A 21,969-nucleotide genomic window follows, 5' to 3' on the forward strand; every position below is an offset into this window, starting at 1 on the left:
TACACATACAAACAAAATTAAACACACACACAAAATTACACACACACAAAAAAACTTACAAACACAAAAAAACTAAAACACACAAAAACTTACACACACACACAAAAAATTACACACACACAAAAACTTACACCCACACACAAAAACTTACACACACACAAAAACTTACACACATACAAAAACTTACACACACACAAAAACTTACACCCATACAAAAACTTACACACACACAAAACTTACACACACACACACAAACTTACACACACACACAAAAAGTTACACCCACACACAAAAACTTACACACACAAAAACTTACACACACACAAAAACTTACACCCACACACAAAAACTTACACACACAAACACTTACACACACACAAAAACTTGCACACACACCAAAAATTACAAACACTCTCAAAAACTTACACACACACACACAAAAACTTACACACACAAAAAAACTTACACACACACAAAAAAACTTACAAACACACAAAAACATACACACACACACACAAAATTATACACACACACAAAAAAAAAATAAAAAACACACAAACACATACACACACACAAAATCATACACACACAAAAACATAGAAACACACAAAAACAAAGAAACACAAAAAAAATTACACACACACAAAAAACTTACACACACATACAAAATCATAAATACACACAAAAACTTAGACACAAAAACACAATATTACACACACACAAAAACAACCACAAACGCAGAAAAATGAACGCATAAAAAAAAACTAACACACAAAAAATAAAATACACACACACACAAAAACTTACACACACACAAAAACAAACACACACACACACACACACACACACACAAACTTACCCACATACACAAAAAATTATACACACAAAAAAAATAACACACACATACACAAAATTACACACACAAACAAAAACTAAAACACACAAAAAAACTTACTCAAACAAAAAAAAATACACACACACACACAAAAACTTACACACACACACACACACACAACAACTAAAACACGCACACAAAAAATAACACACACAAAAAAAATAACAAACAAACACCACAAAACAAACACACAAAAAAAAAAAAACACACAAAAAAAAAATTACACACACACACAAAAAAAAAAACACAAAAACACACTATAACAAAAAAACACGCTCACTATCAAAAAACCCAACACATAAAAACAAAAAAAAACAAAAACATACAAAAAAAAATACACACACACAAAATCATACACACACACAAAAAATTACACACACAAAAAAAATTACACACACACACACACACAAAAAAACTAACACACACACAAACAACTAACACACACACAAAGAATTACACACACACACAAAATTACACACACAAAAAATTACACACAAAAAAAAAAAATTACACACACACACACACACACAAAAAAAAAACTTACACTCACAAAAAACTAACACACACACAAAAACTTACACACACAAAAACTGACACAAACACACAAACTTACACCCACAAACAAAAAATTACAAACACAAAAAAAATTACACACACACAAATAATGACAAAAACACAAAAACTTACACACACAAAAAAACATAAACAAAAACAAAAAATTACACACACACAAAAACTTACACACACACAAAAAACTTACACACACACAAACTAATACAAGCAAAAAAACTTACACACACAAAACAAATTAAACACACACACAAAAACTCACACACACACACAAACATAAACACACAAAAACTTACACACAAACGCAAAAACTTACACACACACAAAAACTTACACACACACAAAAACTTACACACAAACAAAAACTTACACACACACAAAACTTACACACACACACACACACACACACAAACTTACACACACACACACAAAAACTTACACACACAAAAAAAAAATAAAACACACAAAAACTTACACACACACAAAAACTTACACACACAAACAAAAACTTACACACACAAAAACTTACACACACACAAAAACTTACACACACACAAAAAATAATACAAACACAAAAACTGACACACACACACAAAAACTTACATACACAAAAAAAAACTTACACACACACAAAACTAACACACAAAAAAACTTACACACACACAACCAAAATTACACACACACAAAAAAGTACACACAAAAATTACACACAAAAAAAAACTTACACGAACACAAAAACTTACACACACACAAAAACAAACACACACACAAAAAAGAACACAAAAAAACAAACATAAACAAACAAAAAAACTTACAAACAAAAAAAAACTTACCCACACACAAAAAATTAAAAAAACACACAAAACCTACTCACAAATAAAAAAAATTACACACACACAAAAACTTACACGCACACCAAAACTTACACACACACAAAAACTTACACACACGCACACACACACACATACTTACACACACACACACACACAAAAACTTACACACACACAAAAAATTACACACACACAAAAAAAACATACACACACACAAAAATTAACACACACAAAAAAACTTACACTCACACAAAAACTTACACACACACACACACAAACACTTACACACACATAAAAACTCACACAAACAAAAAAACTTACACACACACAAAAACTAACACATACACACACAAAAACTTACACACACACAAAAACAAAAACAAACAAAAACTTACACACACACAAAAAAAATTACACACACACAAAAACTTACACACACACACAAAAACTTACAGACACACAAACACTAACACACATAAAAAAACTTACACACACACAAAAACTTACACACACACAAAAACTTACACACAGACAAAACTTACACACACACACACACACAAACTTACACACACACACACAAAAACTTACACCCACACACAAAAACTTACACACACACAAACTTACACACACACAAAAAGTTACACCCACACACAAAAACTTACACACACAAAAACTTACACACCCACAAAAACTTACAACAAACACACAAAAAATTACACACACAAAAAAACTTACACACAAAAAAACTTACACACACACACAAAAAATTACACACACACAAAAAATTAAAACCAAAACTAACACACACACAAAAACTTACACATACACAAAAACTTAAACACACAAAAAAAATTACACACACACAAAAACTTTCTCACACACAAAAACTTACACACACAAAAACTTATACACACATACAAACTTACACACACACAAAAACTTACACACACACAAAAAACTTACACACACATACAAAAACTTACACGCACACAAAAACTTAACACACACACAAAAACTTAACACACACACAAAAACTTACACACACACACAAAAACTTACACACACACACACAAAACTTACACACACACAAAAACTTACACACACACAAAATACTTACACATACAAAAAAACTTACACACACACAAAAACTGACACACACACACAAAAAAACATAAACACACAAAAAAACAAACAAAAACACAAAAAAAATAACAAACAAACAAAAAAAATTACACACACACAAAAACTTACACACACACACAAAAACTTACACACACACAAAAAATTACACACAAACAAAAACTTACACACACACAAAACTTACACACACACACACAAAAACTTAAACACACACAAAAAATTGCACACACACAAAAACTTACACACACACACACACAAAAACTTACAAACACACAATAACTTACACACACACAAATTCTGACACACACACACAAAAACTTACACACACAAAAACTTACACACACAAAAACTTACACACACACACAAAAAACTACACACACACACAAACTTACACCCACGAACAAAAACTTACACACACACAAAAACTTACACACACAAAAACTTACACACACACACACAAAAACTTACACCCACACACAAAAACTTACATACACACAAAAGCTTACACACACAAAAAAACTTACACCCACACACACAAACTTACACACACACAAAAACTGACAAACACACAAAAACAAACAAAAACAAACACAATTAAACACACACAAAAAAAATTAATAACAAAAAAACAAAATTAAACAAACACACAAACTAACACACACACACAAAAACTTACACACACACACAAAAACTTACACACACACACAAAAAAACTTACACACATACACAAAAACTTATACACACAATAAAAATTACACACACACAAAAAATAATACACACACACAAAAAAACTAAAAAAAAAACAATAACTAAATCACAAAAGAAAAATTACACACACACACACAAAAACTTACACACACACACACACAACAACAACTAACACAAGCACATAAAAACTAACACACACAAAAACTTACACACACACACACAAAATTACACACACAAAAAAAATAACACCCAAAACTTACACACACACACAAAAAACTTTCACACACACACAAAAAAACTTACACCCACACAAACAAACTTACACACACACAAAAACTTATACACACACAAAAACTTACACACACATAAAAACTTACACACACACAAAATCTTACACACACACAAAAACTTACACACACACAAAAACTTACACACACACACACACACACAAAAACTTACACAGACAAAAAAACTAACACACACAAAAAAACTTACACACACACACACAAACTAACACACATAAAAACTAACAAACACACACACAAACTTACACACACACACACACAAAAACTTACACTCACAAAAAACTTACACACACACAAAAAATTACACACACACAAAAACTTACACACACACAAAAACTTACACACACACAAAAAAACTTACACACACACATAAACTTACACACACACAAAAGCAGACACAAACAAACAAAATTACACACACACAAAAAATTACACAAACAAAAAAAAAAAAAAAAACGCAAGCACACTAACACACACAAAAACTTACACACACAAAAAAAAATTACACACACACAAAAACTTACACCCACACACAAAAACTTACACACACACAAAAACTTACACACACACAAAAACTTATACACACACAAACACTTAAACACGCACACACACAAAAACTTACTCACACACACAAAAACTTACACACACACACAAAAACTTACACCCACACACAAAAACTTACAAACATACAAAAACTTACGCACACACAAAAACTTACATCCACACACAAAAACTAACACACACACAAAAACTTAAACAAACAAAAAAACTTACACACACACAAAACTTACACACAAACAAAAACTTAAGAACACACCAAAACTTACACACACACACACAAAAACTTACACACACACACAAAAACTTACACACACAAAAACTTATACACACACAAAAACTTACGCACAAACAAAAACTTACATCCACACACAAAAACTTACAAACACACAAAAACTTACACAAACACAAAAACTTACACACACAAAAACTTACACCCACACACAAAAACTTACACAAACACAAAAACTTACACACACAAAAAAACTTACACACACAAAAAAAAACTTACACACACACACACACGTGGGGGGACCTTTGAGGACCGAGGGCTTCCTTGGGGGTTGGGATAGGGGGATCGTAGCCCTTTGGGTTTGGGGTAGGGGACCTCAAGACACTGTTCAAATGGAACTTGTGTATTATAACGACCACAGAGTTTCACCCTCAAATCCTATTCTAAAACCTCTTCCAAAATCATCTTTTAAAATGTCTCTAACTGTTTTGCCGAAATAATTCCCTAAAATGTCTAAAATGGTTTCGCCCAAATAACCCCTACACGTAATTTCAGCGTGTTCCTTTTGTTTTTGGCATCCCTGCGCTGTCACATTTGAAAGGGTTACTAAGAAACCCTTTCCCGCGCTAATCTCTTCATCTCTAAGATCAAAACATTCGCCCAGAAACAATTCTCCTGAAAGAACTCCAAAGACAATAATAAACTTCGTCCCGGAGACAATTCTCCTTGGAAATACATCAAAGACATTAATAAACTTTGCCCGGGAACAATTCTCGGAAACATTTTCTCCCTGGGGATTCCATGCCCATATATGGTGCCCCGTCGGGACTGACAGCACAGGTGTTCTCCCTAGGGACTCTATGCCCATATATGGTGTGGGCGTGGGAGTCGGACCCCCTTTCTACTCAATGAGAGGATATCACGCCAGGCAAGATCTGTGGGCCATTTTTTGTAAAGATTAACTCGCTCAGATGTGTAGCGCATGTACACCACAATATTTTTTTGTCTATTTGGGATACCCAGGTACCCAGGTAACACACAGGTGGTCACTCCTACATAATTGGGGGTAATCTAACGAGTGCATTGTAATTATCAGGACAGTTGCTAAAAATGAGATGTAACATATGGCTGTCTCTTGTTGGCACCTTGACAAGCTGCTTAAGTGACAGAGAATTGCTTAGCCATTTGAGATCTTAGTCAATAAAGTTGCCACACATTATGATACCAGAGTTAGGATACAAGGATCGTAAGTTGTCATTGCAATTCTGTAAGCAATTCTCGAGTCTTTACGATAAGGGCCATCGGGCGGATAGTAAGGCCATGCCCATAGGGGGGTGGGGCATTAGGGGGTTTCAACCCCCCCCCCCCCGAAATGTTCGTGTGACTCGTAAAAACGTAGTATCAAAAATTGATATAAACAAATTTTTATGCATTTCTTGACGTTTTTTGTATAAAATCTTCCCCCCGAAAAGAATCTTTGAGTAAAACCCACCCCGAAAAAAACAATCCTGGGTACGGCCTTGGTGGATAGTAAAAAGCACATATCACTAGTGATGCCCCTTCCTAGGGTAGCCTCTAAGACCTGTAGCATAACCATACGACTTCAAAACCATCTTTATTTGGTATATTGCTGAAATTGAGAACTCTACTTTTTTATAGGTGATCAACAAATAATACCAACGCCACCACCATGTGTTATTGTAATGTCAGTGGATGTCATTCTTGGTTTGAAATAGGTATCAGATACATCAAATGCAACATACTCTTCAGTTGCGGACCACAGTCCACAGAAACAAGCAATATCAACAAGTTCATTTTTCAAGCTTAGTTCAACCTCTTCTATATCGTTCATAAGTGACCAGACATTTGACACTGTTATTTTCGAAAAAGAATAGGGATGAATGAAGGACTGCGATCTCGATTATGATTGCCTGCACGATGAATCGGTCCCAAGTTGGGAAAGTCGGGAAACATGATTTGAAGGGTGGGTGAATCTTTGATTTCTTTAAAATTTCATGGTGGGTGAATCTTTGATTTCTTTGGCAGTCTTGTTTTAACAGAGGTGTTTTTTTTTGCTCCCCGTTTTAAGACTTCGCAATTCAGTCTTGGAACGGATCTTTTTCCTTCTGCGAACAGTGATATACACATTATAGTCAGGGCGCCGGAATTAAAAAATGTGACATATACCCCGAAGGAAAAAGGTATCGATGAAAAGGGGCCTACCCCCCCCCCCTAAATCGACCTTGCTGATTCGAAAAATAGCAATGGCACATTCGTACGAGGCGGCAAACACCAAGAAACTTAGGGTTTCACAACTTGTGTATGGCTCCTCAGTGGACACTGTTGTTCCAGTGAGTCTGATGCGCCCTTTTTCGCAGAAAACCGAGTATCAACGACTAAAGCAGCAGTATCTAAGATGTCCGGAGGCCAAGGAATGTCTTTTCAACCACAACATGCTATGTTTTTATATTTACTGTAACGCTAAATCTCAGACAAAAAGCTAGCGAAGCTCTACACATATGTAGACAAAGAGTTTACTAACCAAAGTATTACGAATTATTTAAAACGGAATTCGAATAAATGATCACGTGAAAAACCGATCGAATTACTAAAGCAGCCCACTACCCATCATCCCTTCAAATCAACAACTTCCATGCAGAATAACTATTCCTTGTCAGAACTAAACTCCCCTTCGCAACATTTTCCACAACGGGAGCACAAAATATCGCAGCCCGTAGCTGCACAGGGGCATTTTTGTCGGTGAAACTTTTTGAATGGTAGATGGCCAGGCTGCAAGAGTCGATTTCTAGGGTAAAACTTTTCCGGCTTTTAACTCCCACCCAAAATCTAAGGGAGAAAAGTAGATGGGACTGGGCAAAAGCGCCTGTAGCATTACAGATCATTGAAAAATACATCTTTTGACGTGGAACTTGAACGAGTCGTCTGTTGGAGGTAGGCTCTTTAGTGTTTTACGGCGCGGAAACAAGTGAACTCGCAGATCGTTTAAACAGTCAAAGTTTTCGTTTTTTCCGTACGACGCGATCAAAATGTCCCGACTCAACTTCACAATTTCATCCTCGAGTTCAATGGCCTCTTGTATGTCTCTTGAAACCTGGTCAGTCACAGCTAAAATTTGGTGAAACAATGTTTGGTGAAACAGCCGGTGAAACAATGAAAAAATGCCACTAAAGACGTTCACTAAAGACGGAGGGAGTCCATTTGCCAGCTCCATGACAGAAACAGCTTTGTCCTTGAAGCAAACCCAGATGTTTGGTGTTGCACTGGTTTGTGCCTCAATTTTAGAAAAAGACTGAAGCAAGATGACGAAATATCGGTGTCATTGGCTTCGATAATCACGTCTGAACATCCAGTTTTAACACAGAAAGTAGCGCGAAGGACAGCACGAGTGTCTGCTTCCTCGTGAGTGCAGCTCAAGTCAGTCGTAAAACTGCTGCTTCCGTCAGCACTACTCTCTGGTTTAAGTTCCACAACTTTGGTTCTATCAGGAAACCCTCCGGATAGGTAAACAGGGAAAGGTGATGTTTTCCTATCAATCTAAGACCAGACCTCAAACACGCACTCTATCAGTTTCGCTTTGCTTTTTGAATCAAGCTGGATCGAGTCCCAGCAGTCAAGAACCATATGTCAACGAACGGAAAAGGTTTTGCCAGGACGACTTCCCCGCTGTTCGTGGCAGCCACTACTGTCTTTCAGAGAGACAACTTCGCAGCCCACTAAATCCTGGAGCATGCCATCATAGCGATCAGCTACAATATGTAGCTATGTTATCTCTTTCGGCTGTTTTTATTATGAGACCCTCCAACGTTCTTTTAGCGAAGTCCGTCAAGATTTCGTCTGTTCGAGGGGGCTGACTTCTGATCAGTGGCATAAAATCAACTACGACCCCCAGACTTACCGCGGCCCGGGAACTTGGACACTCTGCTGGCCACTTCTCGATGGCAAGAGAGATTTTTAGGAACTCCACCGTAGCACATTTGCTGCCGGTTCTTAACACGGTGTTGCCACTGGCTGTAATTTCAAACAAAACAGGGGGATATGGTAGCAGCTCGTGGCCTAGTATTCTCATCAGTATATCAGTACGTAGACCCTGGTCCGAATCAACAGCGATCATGATCCGTTTAACAATATTCAATTCTGCGTTTGCGTACACGGCACTTCCGGATGCCTTTTTGATGATCTTTTTCGAGCTTTGAAAAGTCTGTACTTTCACTTTCGTAAACGCATCACCATCTCCATCAAGAAAGGCTCCAATTGCCTTTAAGTCCGAAACTTTAGCACTTAACAGACTACACCAGTATCTGCCAACTCTCCAGTTATAATGTTGACTAGTTTCTCACCATCAGAGGAGAACGGGTCGACGTGATCTTCTATAACAGCGACAAATTTTCGGACCAGTTCTTCATCTCTTTTATCCGAAGCATGAGTTGAATACTAACCATCGTCGAATTCACTCAAGCTTTGCACTCCAGCCATACCACATAATGCTGTCAACACCTTTTTAGAGGAAAGACTTGATGATAAAGGTTCTCCCCTTGGATAATATGCTAACTAGGATCATTATACATATTTTAAAGTAAGAATAGTTTTCAATTCAATTCAAACTTTTATTTCCTCTGAATACGAAGATTAAAAAAGAAAATAAATAAATAAATAACCGCTAATCAACATGCTTCTTACAGTTCTTGCCTTGGGAAGGCATAGGGGATTTGCTCCCAACTTATGTTAATTTCTGCTCGTTTTCAGTTTGACTCGGTTAATTATTGTAATTTCTGTTCGTTTTATCTTTCATTTATTTATCAATGCTGATTTGTGGTAGTTTCACGCTTGGTAGATTAGTTGATTTTATTTCTTTGAAAAACTTATTTTGTGGAAAAAGTTTTTTTTAATTAATTTCTGCTCGTTTTATATTGACATAGTCTTTTCAGGGAAAAAAGAAAATTATACTTTAAATCTTTTTGCTTTTAAGACTTTATAGTTTGGCCTGCTATTTGTATGCTGGAGATAAATTTTCAGCAATTTTTAACAACATACACCCTTTTAAAAATCTGGACATAAACAGTACTGTTTAATTTAGTAGTAGAGAGGGAGGTGCTACTCGTGTCCCTCACCCCTGCTGCCACCTATAACTTTTTTGCACCCCAAATAAGGGCATAGAGTCATTAGGGAGAACACGTGGTTAATGGGGTCAATGACCTAAATGTCAACAACAACAACATCGACCTTGACATTCGCTGAGAGCGTGCACTTACAACAACAACAACATCGACCTTGGAACACCTGTGCTGTCGACCTCAATTCACCTATCGTGAATCAATAATTCCCCTTAGAAACAACAAATTAATTCCCCTTTCTTGACAGATCAATCAACCAATGACATCATCTGTCAGACTTTTAAAATTTTCGCCTAGAAACGATTCTCCAGGAATAGATCCAAGTCATTAATGTCATTGCCTCGGAAACAACTCTTTTGGTCGAACTCCAAAGGATATTAATAACCAAAGGCCATGGAAACAATTCTCCAAGAAACATCTTAGCGATGAATTATTTTAGCGCGGGAATCAGGTTTCTTATTAATTTGAAATGCATTAGCGCAGAGATGCCAAAAACAAAAGTAACACGCTGAAATTACGTTTAGGGATTATTTGGGCGAAACCGTTTTAGACAGGCTATGGAACTATTTCGGCGAAACAGTTAGAGACATTTTGAAAGAAGATTTTAGGAAAGGTTTTAGAAGAGAATTTGAGGGTGAAACTCTGTGGTCGTTATAATACACAAGTTCTATTTGAACAGTGTTGTGAGGTCCTCTACCCCAACCCCAAAGGGTTCCGATCCCCCAACCCCAACCCCGAAGGAAGCCCCCGGTACCCAAAGGTCCCCCAAGCTCCCAAAGAGCCCCAGCCCCCAAAACGCCCTCCTCAGACCCCCAAACGCCCTCCTCAGACCCTCAAAGGCCCTCCTCTGGTCCTCAAAGGGCCCCCGGACCCCCACAGGGCACCCTGGCCCCCCGAGACCCGCCCCCCGGTCCTCAAAGGTCCCCCGGCCCCGAGAAGCGCTGCGGGCCAGGAATGCGCCGCATGGGGATGTGCCGCAGGGGGATGCGCCGCGGGTCGGAGGAAGCGCCGCAGGGATGCGTTGCAGGGATGCGCCGCAGGGGATGCGCCGCAGGGATGCGCCGCAGGGATGCGCCGCAGGGGATGTGCCGCAGGGATGCGCCGCAGGGATGTGCCGCAGGGATGCGCCGCAGGGATGCGCCGCAGGGATGCGCCGCAAAAAGTAAACTAAAAAGTAAAAATTTCGAAATGTTATCCCCCAAACACCCTCCTCAGACCCCCAAAGGCCCTCCCTGTGCCCCAAAGGCCCTCCCTGTGCCCAAAGGTCCTCCCCCGGTCCCCAAAGGCCGTCCCCCGGCCCCCATAGGTCCCCCGGACCAGAGAAGCGCCGCAGGGGATGCGCCATAGGCCAGGAAAGCGCCGCAGGATGTGCCGTAGGGATGCGCCGCGGGTCGGGGGAAGCGCCGCAGGGGATGCGCCGCAGGGAGACACCGCAGGAAAGCGCCGCAGGATGCGCCGCAGGGATGCGCCGCAAAAAAAAAAGTAAACTAAAAAGTAAAAATTTCGAAATGTTATCCCCCAACCGCCCTCTTCAGACCCCCAAAGGCCCTCCCCTGGTCCTCAAAGGTCCCCCGGGCTCCCAAAGGGCCAACCGGCCCCCAAGGGTCCCCCTGGCCCCCAAAGGTCCTCCCCCAGTCCCCAAAGGTCCACTGGGCTCCCCAAGGCCCTCCCCCGGTCCCCACAGGGCCCCCGGGCGCCCCAACGACCCCGCCATCCTCACGGTCCCCTGGATCCCCAAACGCCCTCCATGTGCCCCAAAGGTCCTCCTCTGGTCACCATACATACACACAAAAACTTACACACACACAAAAACTTACACACACACACAAAAACTTACACACACACACGAAAACTTATACACACACACACATGAAAACTTACACACACACGCCAAAACTTACACAAACACACACAAAAAAATACACACACACACACAGAAAAAAACAAACACAAGCACACCAAAACAAACATGCAGACAAAAACTTACATTCACAAAAAAACTTATACACACACACACACAAAAAAAAATTAAAAACACAAAAACACTAAAAAACAAAAACACTCGCAAAAAATTAAAAACAAAAACAAAAAAACACAAACACACAAACACAAACACACACCCAAAAACTTACACATGAACACAAAAAAAACTCACACACACACACGCACAAAAGCTTACACACACACACACACACACACACACAACTTACACACACACACACGAAAACTCACACACACACGCCAAAACTTACACACACACACACACACACACAAACTTATACACACACACACACACAAAACTTACACACACAAAAACTTACACACACACACAAACACAAACTTAAACAAACACACAAAAAACTTACACACACACACAAAATCTTACACACACAAAAACTTACACACACACACACAAAAACTTACACCCACACGCAAAAACTTACAAACACACAAAAACATACAAGCACACAAAAACTTACACACACACACAAACTTACACACACACACACACACACACACACACACACACACAAACTTATACACGCACACACAAAAAAACTAACACACACGCACAAAAACTTACACACACACACACACACACACAAACACACACACAAACACAAAAAACTTACATCCACAAACAAAAGCTTAGACACACAAAAAACTTACACACACACACACAAAAAAAAACACAAACACAACAAAAATAACAAACACAAAAAAAAACTTACACACACACGCCAAAACTTACACACACACTCCAAAACTTACACACACACACACAAAAACTCACACACAAACACACACACAAAAACTTACAAATGCACAAGAAAAATTAAATTAAGAAAAAAAATTACATGCACAAAAAAAAATACACAAACCCACACACAAACAAATCAAACACACAAACACAAAAAAACTTACACACACACACCAAAACTTACACACACACAAAAACTTACACACACACACACACACACACACACAAAAACTTACACATTAACACAAAAAACTCACACACACACGCACAAAAACTTGCACACACACACACACAAAAAACTTACACACACACACACGAAAACTCACACACACACGCCAAGACGTACACACACCCAAACTTACACACACACACACACACAAAAACTTACACATCCACACTAAAACTTACATGCACACAAAAACTTACATTCACACAAAAACTTACACACACACACACACACACAAAACTAAAACACACACACACACGAAAACTCACACACACACTCAAAAACTTACACACACACAAAACTTACACACACACACAAAAACTAACACATTAACACAAAAAAAACTCAAACACACACTCACAAAAACCAACACACACACACACACACAAAACTTACACACACACACACGAAAACTTACACACACACGCCAAAACTTACACACACAAAAACTTACACATGCACACGAAAACTTACAAACACACACACGAAAACAAACACACACACCCAAAAACAAACACACACACACACACACACACACATACACACACACACACACAAACACACAAAAACTTACACATGCACACGAAAACTTACATGAACACAAAAAATTACATTCACCATAAAACTTACACACACACACAACACTTAAACACACACACACACACACTAAAACACACACACATACGCCAAAAAAAACACACACAAAAAAAAATACACACACACACACACACACACAAAAAAAGACACATGAAAACAAAAAAAAATCACACACACACTCACAAAATCTATCACACACACACACACACAAAAACTTAAAAACACAAAAACAAGAAAACTAAAAAACACATGCCCAAAATAAGAAACAAAAAAAATAACACACAAAAACACAAACACACAAAAACACTTAAACAAACCAAAAAAAAAAAAACACACACACAAAAACTTACACACACACACACACACACAAACTAACACAAACACACAAAAAAATTATACACACACTAAATAGCTTAGACACACAAAAACTTACACACACACACACACAAAAACTTTCATCCCCACGCAAAAACTTACATGCACACAAAAACTTAAATGCACACACAAACTGACACACACACAAAAACTTACACACACGCACAAAATCTTACACACACACACTAAAACTTACACACACACACACGAAAACTGACACACACACGCAAAAACTTACACCCACACACACAATCTCACACACACACACACACCCACACACACACAACAACTTACACATGCACACGAAAACTTACATTCACACAAAATCTTATACAAACACACACGAAAACTGACACACAAACTTAAAAACTTACACACAAAAAATCTTACACACACAAAAACTTACACACACACACACACACACAAAATCTTACACACACACGCAAAAACTTACACACACACACACACAAAAAATAACACACACATAAACTTACACACACACACACACACACAAAAACTTACACCCACACTCAAAAACTTACACACACACACAAAAACTTACACACACACACGAAAACATACGCACACACAAAAACTTACACACACTCACAAAAACTAACAAACACACACAAAAACTTACACACACACAAACACGAAAACTAACTCACACGCACGAAACCAAACACACACACACGCAAAAACTTACACACACACAAAAACTTACACACACACACACACACAAAAAAAACTTACACATGCACACGAAAACTTACATGCACATAAAAACTTACATGCACACAAAAACTTACACACACACAAAAAAACTCAAAAAAACAAACAATATGAAGCACACAAGCACAAATACACACACACACACAAAAACTTACACACACACACACACAACAACTAAAACACGCACACAAAAAATTACACACACACACAAAAAATAACACACACACACGAAAAAACATACACACACACAAAAACAAACACACACAAAAGAAATTACACACACACACAAAAAACTATCACACACACACAAAAAAACTTACACACACACACAAAAACTTACACACACACAAAAACTTATACACACACAAAAAAAATTACACACACACAAAAAATTACACCCAAAACTTACACACACACAAAAACTTACACGTACACAAAAACTTACACACACAAAAAAAATTACACACACACAAAAAATTACACACACACAAAAAATAACACACACAAAAACTTACAAACAAAGACAAACTTACAAAAAAAAAAAAAATTACAAACAAAAAAAAAAATTACAAACACAAAAAAAAACATAAACAAACAAAAAAAAAAAAACAAAAACAAAAAATTAAAAACACACAAAAAATAACACACAAACAAAAAAAAATAAATACACACACACACACACACACACACACACACAAACAAATACAGAAACACAAAAATATACACACAAAAAAAAAAACTTAAACAAGAACTAAAAAACAACACACAAAAAAACTTACACGCAAACAAAAACTTACACACACACACAAAATCTTACACACAAAAAAAAACTTACAAACACAAAAACTTACACACACACACAAAAATAACACACAAACAATAAATTACACACACACAAATAATATAACACACACACTCAAAAAAAAAAACAAATAAAAAAAAGAACAAAAAAAAAAAATCTTACACCCACACAAAAACTTACACACACACAAAACTAAAAAACACACACACACAAACAAAAACACACACACACAAAAACATAAACACATACAAAAAAACAAACACACACAAAAACTAACACACACACAAAAATAAACACACACACAAAAAAAATAACACACACAAAAACTTACACCCACACACTGAAAATTACAAACAAACAAAAAATAACAAACAAACAAAAAATAACACAAAAACAAAAAATTACAAACAAAAAAAAACTTACACAAACACACAAAATTACACACACACAAAAACTTACACACACACAAAAATTTACACACACACACACGCACATACTTACACACACACAACACACACACACACACAAAAAAACTTACACACACACAAAAAAACTTACACACACACAAAAACTTACACAAAAACAAAAACTTACACACACAAAAAAACTTACACGCACACAAAAACTTACACACACACACAAAAACTTACACACACACAAATACTTACACACACAAACAAACTTACTCACACACAAAAACTTACACACACACAAACATACTTACAAACACAAAAAAAATTACACACACAAAAACTTACACACACACAAAAAAAATTACACACACACACAAAAACTTACACCCACACACAAAAACTTACACACACACAAAAACTTACACACATACAAAAACTTACACACAAACAAAAAATTACACACATACAAAAACTTACACACACACAAAAATTAAACACACAAACAAACTAAAGCACACACACAAAAACTTACACCCACACACAAAAACTTACACACACAAAAACTTACACACACACAAAAAGATACACACACACACAAAAACTTACACATAAAAAAACTTACACACACACAAAAACTTACACACACACAAAAACTTACACACACACAATAACTTACACACACACACAAAAACTTGCACACACACAAAAAATTTCACACACACACACACAAACATACACACACACAAATACTTACACAAACAAAAAAACTAACACACACACAAAAACTTACACACACACACACACACAAAATAACACACACAAAAAAACTTACACAAACAAAAAATAACAGACACAAACAAAAAATTACACACACACACAAAAACATACACACACACAAATAAAATGACACACACACAAAAACTTACACACATAAAAAAACTTACACACACACAAAAACTTACACACAAACAAAAAATTACACACACACAAAACTTACACACACACACACACACAAACTTACACACACACACAAAAACTTACACCCACACACACAAACTTACACACACAAAAACTTACACACACACAAAAAGCTACACCCACACACAAAAACTTACACACACAAAAACTTACACACACACACAAACTTACACATACACAAAAACTTACACACACACACAAAAACTTACACAAACACAAAAACTTACACACACAAAAAAACTTACAAACACACGAAAAATGACACAAACAAACAAACTTACACACAAACAAAAACTAACACACACACACACGCACATACTTACACACACACACACACACAGACACACACACAACAACTTACAGACACACAAAAATTTACACACACAAAAAAAAACTTACAAAAAAAAAAAAATAACACACACGCACAAAATAACACGCAAACAAAAACTTACACACACACACACAAAAACTTACACACACACAAAAACTAACACATACAAACAAACGAACACACACACAAAAACTAACACACACAAACAAAAAATTACACACAAAAAAAAAATAAAACACACAAAAACATACACACAAACACAAAAAATTACAAACACAAAAAAAATTACACCCACAAACAAAAAATTACACACACACAAAAATTTACACACAAACAAAAACTTACACACACAAATAAACTTACACACACACAAAAACTTACACACACACAAAACTCTTCACACACACAATCTTACGCACACACACAAAAACTTACACCCACACACAAAAACTTACAAACACAAAAACTTACACACACACAAAAAGTTACACCCACACACAAAAACTTACAAACAAAAAAAATTACACACACAAAAAAACTTACAAACACAAAAAAACTTACAAACACACAAAAACATACACACACACACAAAAAATTACACACACACACACAAAAACTAAAAACCACACAAAAAAAATTACACACACAAAAACTTACACACACACAAAAAAAATTACACACACAAAAAAAATTACACCCAAAAATTACACAAACACAAAATATAAAACGAACACAATAAATTACACACACAAAAACTTACACACACACAAACACATACGCACACACAAAAAATTACACACACAAAAACTGCCACACACACACAAACTTACACACACACAAAAACTTACACACACACAAAAAAATTACACACACATACAAAAACTTACACGCACACACACACATAAACACACACACAAACACACAAAAACTTACACACACAAAAAAACTAACACACACACACAAATAAACAAACACACACACAAACTTACACACACACAAAAAAACTTACACCCACACACAAAAACTTACACACACACACACACAAAAACATACACACACACACACACACAAACTTACACACACACACAAAAACTTAAACAAACAAAAAACATTACACACACACACAAATAATTACACACACAAAAAAAAACATACACACACAAAAAATAATAAGCACAACCAAAAAAATACACACACACACACAAACACTTACAAACACATAAACACACACAACAACAAAAACACGCACACAAAAACTTACACACACACAAAAAAACAAAGATACACACAAGCAAAAACTTAAACACAGACAAAAAATAACACACACAAAAAAACAAACAAACACAAAAAAAAAAAAAAATCAAAAACACAAAAAAAAACTAACACACACAAAAAAAAACTTACACACACACAAAAACTTACACACACACAAAAACTTACACACACAAAAAAACTTACACACACACAAAAACTTACACACACACAAAAACTTACACACACACAAAAACTTACACACACACACACACACAAAAAAACTTACAAACACACACACAACTTACACACACACAAAAACTTACACACACACACAAACTAACACACATAAAAAATTACACACACACAAACAAACTTACACACACACACACACACACAAAAAAACTTACACCCAAAAAAAAATTACACACACACAAAAACTTACACACACACAAAATAACACACACACAAAAACTTACACACACACACAAAAAATTAAACAAAAAAAAAAAATTACAAAAACACAAAAAATTAAACAAAAAAACAAACTGACACATAAACAAAAAATTACACACACAAACAAACATACACACACAAACAAACATACACACACACAAAAAACTTACACACACAAACAAAAAAACTTACACACACAAAAAATTACACACACACAAAAACTTACACACACACACAAAAAAAATTACACACACACACAAACTTACACACACAAAAAATTACACACAAACGCAAAAAATTACACACACAAAAAAACTTACACACACAAAAAAAATTAAACAAATACAAAAACAAACACACACACACAACATACACACACACACACACACACAAACTTACACACACACACACACAAAAACTTACACCCACACACAAAAACTTACACAAACAAAAACTTACACACACAAAAAAAGTTACACCCACACACAAAAACTTACACACACAAAAAATTACACACACACAAAAACTTACACACACACAAAAAATTACACAAACACAAAAACAAACCCACACACAAAAAAACTAACACACACACAAAAAAATTTACACACACACAAAACTAACACACACACAACAAAAATTACACACACACACAAAAAATTACACCCAAAAATTACACACACACAAAAACTTACACGTACAAAAAAACTTACACACACAAAAAAAATTACACACACAAAAAAACTGACACACACAAAGAAAATAACACACACAAAAACTAACACACAAAAAAAAACTTACACACACACAAAAACTAAAACAAAAACAAAAAACAATAAAACACATACAAAAACTTACACACACACAAAAAATTAAACGCACACAAAAACTTACACACACACAAAAACTTACACACACACACACACACACATACTTACACACACACACACACACACACAACAACTTACAGACACACAAAAACTTACACACACAAAAAAAATTAAAAAAAAAAAAAAATTACACACACACAAAAACTTACACGCACACAAAAACTTACACACACACACACACACAAACTTACACACACACAAATACTAACACATACACAAAAACTTAAACACACACAAAAACTTACACACACACACACAAAAACTTACACACACACAAAAACTCAAACAAACAAAAACTTACACACACACAAAAAAAAATACACACACACAAAAAATTACACACACACAAAAAAACTTAAACACACACACAAAATTACACAAACAAAAAAACTTACAAACACACAAAAAATTACACACATAAAAAAAATAAAAAACACACAAAAATTAAAAACACACACACACACAAACTAACTCACACACACACAAAAACTAACACACACACACAGAAACTTACACACACACAAAAACTAACACACACAAAAAAACTTACACACACACACAAAAACTTACACACACAAAAACTTACACACACACAAAAAATTACACAAACACAATAACTTACACACACACAAAAACTTACACACACACACAAAAAATTACACATAAAAAAAAAGTTACACACACAAAAACTTACACACACACACAAAAAATTACACACACACAAAAAATTACACCCAAAACTTACACACACACAAAAACTTACACTAACACAAAAACTTACACACACAAAAAAACTAACACACACACAAAAAATTACACACACATACAAAATTACACACACAAAAACTTATACACCCATAAAAGCTTACACACACACACAAAAACTTACACACACACAAAAAACTTACAAACACATACAAAAACTTACACACACAAACAAAACAAAACACACACAAAAGCTAACACACACACAAAAACATACACACACACACACACACACACACACACACACACACACACAAAAACTTAAAAACACACAAAAACTTACACACACAAAAAAAAAACTTACACACACAATAAAATTACACACACACAAAAAAACTAACACTCAAACAAAAACTTACACACACACACACAAAAACGTGAAAATACACAAAAATTTACATACAGATACAAAATTACACACACACAAAAACTTACACACACACACATAATTAAACACACACAAAAAATTACACACACACAAAAACTTACACACACACACACACAAAAAATAACACACACACAAAAACTCACACACAAAAAAAATTACACACACACAAAAAAAATAATTCAAAAAAACAAAAATACACCCACACAAATAAACTTACACATACACAAAAACTAAAACACAAACAAAATCAAACACACACACCAAAAATACACACACACACAAAAAAACTTATACACACACAAAAACTTACACCCACACACAAAAACTTACACACACACACACACAAAAATTACAAACACACAATAACTTACACACACACAAATTCTGACACACACACACAAAAACTTACACACACAAAAACTTACACACACAAAAACTTACACACACACACAAAAAACTACACACACACACAAACTTACACCCACAAACAAAAACTTACACACGCACACAAAAACTTACACACACATAAAAAATTACACACACACAAAAACTTACACACACACACAAAAACTTACACACACACAAAAACTTACACAAACACAAAAACTTACACCCACACACAAAAACTAATACA

This window comes from Artemia sp. Qi Xiang Cuo, chromosome 3 (genome assembly GCF_049724085.1).
Source record: "Artemia sp. Qi Xiang Cuo chromosome 3, ASM4972408v1, whole genome shotgun sequence".
Classification (NCBI taxonomy): domain Eukaryota; kingdom Metazoa; phylum Arthropoda; class Branchiopoda; order Anostraca; family Artemiidae; genus Artemia; species Artemia sp. Qi Xiang Cuo.